The following is a 3,187-nucleotide window of genomic DNA, read 5'->3' on the forward strand; positions in this document are numbered from 1 at the left end:
TGGTCAGGAATCCATGAATTTTCAGGATTTTGGATGTGCATGAAGAAATCTAGATGGGATATTGAGTCAGAATCTCATAATTCTTATTTAAAATATTATTAAAATGGAAATATTTTTTCAAATATTCTTCTTCTTTCTTGTGCTGCATCCACAGGTGAAGATCTGAGCTGAAGGAAAGGAAACTCTTCCAAATCAGGACGATCCCAGTCAGGAATCCACGAATTTTCAGGAGTTTTGATGTCCAGGCAGAAATCTTGACAGGATGTTGAGTCAGAATCTTGGAATTTTTATTTAAAATATAATTAAAATGGAAATATTTCCTGGAATGCAGCAGAGGTGAAGATCTGAGCTGAAGGAAAGGAAACTCTTCCAAATCAGGATGATCCCGGCTGGGAATCCAGGGATTATTGGGATTTTGGATGTGCAGGAGGAAATCTTGACAGGATGTTGAGTCAGAATCTTGGAATTTTTATTTAAAACACGATTAAAATGGAAATATTTCCTGGAACGCAGCAGAGGTGAAGTTCACAACTTCTCCCCAAAATCCCCTCCCCAATCCAGAGGGGAGTGAGCGACGAGCCAAAACAAAAAGAGGATTTGGAGCCGGCGTGACGTGACGGCAGCTTGGAACAACGAGGAGTTCCAAAATAGCGCTACTGACTGCTGGAAAAACAACATCCATATAATTTGCAGGTAATTACTGCGGTGTAATTAGCTGGGTTGTTTCCACATGAGCCATCCGAAATGAACCCTGGATTTGCAGCGTTCCCGTGACTCAGGGATGATGGAAAAAGAGGAATTGGGGGGAATTTGGGGTTTTTTCCCCTAGCTGAGCCCGTCTCGGGGGTTTATCCTGGGTTTGTCCTGGTTTTTAGGCAAAAAAACTGGGAATTTGGAGCAAAATCTGCTCCATGGGAATTCCATGTGTGGGCTGTAATGGGAATTATAGAACAGGGAAGAGATTTAGATTGGAGCAGATTTTTCTAGATCATTCTCTGTGAAAAATTATTATATATATCATATATAATATACTCTAATCTACTCTAATATATACTATTATATATTATAATATACTCTAATATACTATACTATAATATAATAATATAATATGATAATACAAAATATAATATAATATAATATAATATAATACAATACAATATAATACAATATAATATAATATAATATAATATAATATAATATAATACAATACAATACAATATAATATAATATAATATAATATAATATAAATGAAATTCTGGGTTTGTTGAGGCTGGAAGTCTGGGGAGTGAAATTAAAATACAAAATTAATCATCACCTCTGTCATAATGTTTTGGGAATAAATATCCAAAATAATTAATTTCATTTATTTCATAAAATAATTTTATAACATTTTATTTATTTATTTGTTTGTTTATTTATTTAATTATTTATTTATTTAGAACTATTATTTATTATATTATTATTTAATATATAACATTAGCATTATTATTTATTCATTATTGTAACATATATATTATTATAATAAATAAAAATAATAAATAATATTTATTATTGATGGTGATAAATAATAAACAATTATTCATTAATATTTATTAATCTTTATAATAAATTTATTACTTTTATTTATTATTTTTTCTTTATATTATTTGTTTTATAATTTATTTTATTTATTTTATTATAGTATTATATGTTATATTATTTCTATTTCTATTTATATTTCTACTTATATTTATATTTATATTGCTATTTATATTTATATTTTTATATTTTTATATTTTTATATTTTTATATTTTTATATTATTTATACTATTTATACTATTTATACTATTTATACTACTTATACTATTTATAATTATAATATTTATATTATATTTATATTTATAGATAATATTATAATATTTATTTAATTTAACCACACCTTTCTATCATTTTTCTCCCCCATGTTTGAGCAGTTTTTGGCCAATCTGAAGCTTCTGGAGGAACTGATATTTTATCTTTTGCCTGGCTTTGAATTCCTCAGCTCCTCAGGACCTGCCCTGGTTGTTTTTTACTCTCCCTCCTTGTGCTGCATCCACAAATGATGAAAATTGGTGCTAATGACCAAAAAACAAAACCCAAAAAATCCCAAAGGTGATTCATGGAAATGGAATTTTGTTGACAAAAAGAAAAGTGGATTTAACTCGGCCAAAGGAAATGCTTTTCCAACTGGAGAGGAATATCTGAGGAATGACCATTTCTTCCCCGAGACAGAACTGTCCCAGCTTGAATTCACAAAATAAACTGAATAATTCAAATGAGAGCCTGGAGAAAAGCGACCAGATCCACCCAAAACGGGCGCTTTTCCAGGGAAAAGACCCAAAAGTGGACTTTGGGTGGGTGAAATGAAGGTGAGGAGGGCAGGACACGCTGTCCCTTCCCGAGGGGACACAGCTCGGCCCAGGGATTCCAGAATCCTGGAATGGGTGGGCTTTGAAAGCCCCTCAAACTCCCCCCATCCCCCACGTCACCCCAGGTGTCCCCAAACCTGTCCAGGTGTCCCCAAACCCTGTCCCAGATGTCCCCAAACCCCGCCCAGGTGTCCCCAAACCTGTCCAGGTGTCCCCAAACCCTGTCCCAGATGTCCCCAAACCCCGTCCAGGTGTCCCCAAACCCTGTCCAGATGTCTCTCACCCTGTCCCTGATGGCACCAGGTGTTCCCAAACCCCATCCAGGTGTCCCTTAGACCCCCCCAAGCCCATTCCCAGTGCCCCCAGGTGTCCCCAATGCTGTCCAGGTATCCCTCACCCTGTCCCTGATGTCCCCTGGTGTCCCCAAACCTGTCCAGGTGTCTCTCACCCTGTCCCTGATGTCCCCAGGTGTTCCCAGGTCTGGTTTTGATAGTCCCAGGTGTCCCCAGAGTGTCCCCAGTGTCCCCAGCCTTGGTCTTGGTGTCCCTTATACCCCCTCAGTTCTGTCCCCAATGTCCCCAGGTGTCCCCAACCCTGCTCCTGGTGTCCCTAAGCCTGGCCCCGATGTCCCTCAGTGTCCCCAGCCCTGTTGTTGATGACACCACGTGTCCACAGTCCTGCTCCTGGTGTCTCTTGGTGTCCCCAACCTTGTCCCAAACATCCTCAGGTGTCCCCAAACCCTGTCCAGGTGTCCCCAAACCCTGCCCAGGTGTCCCTCACCCTGTCCCTGATGTCCCCA

The 3,187-nt window shown here is 37.7% G+C and overlaps 1 protein-coding gene across 1 annotated transcript in view; it reads left to right on the top strand.

Annotated features, from left to right (window-relative positions):
• Positions 1 to 2,300, top strand: part of LOC107209136 — a 9,053-nt gene extending 6,753 nt beyond the window's left edge. The window contains exons 3-4 of the mRNA XM_033517033.1: positions 155 to 693; positions 1,954 to 2,300. The gene's annotated coding sequence lies outside the window, so the exon portion shown is untranslated. The remainder of the gene's footprint in view (positions 1 to 154; positions 694 to 1,953) is intronic.
• Positions 2,301 to 3,187: the final 887 nt, after the last annotated feature.

The sequence above is a fragment of the Parus major genome, chromosome 10, assembly GCF_001522545.3.
Source record: "Parus major isolate Abel chromosome 10, Parus_major1.1, whole genome shotgun sequence".
NCBI classification, from domain to species: Eukaryota; Metazoa; Chordata; class Aves; order Passeriformes; family Paridae; genus Parus; species Parus major.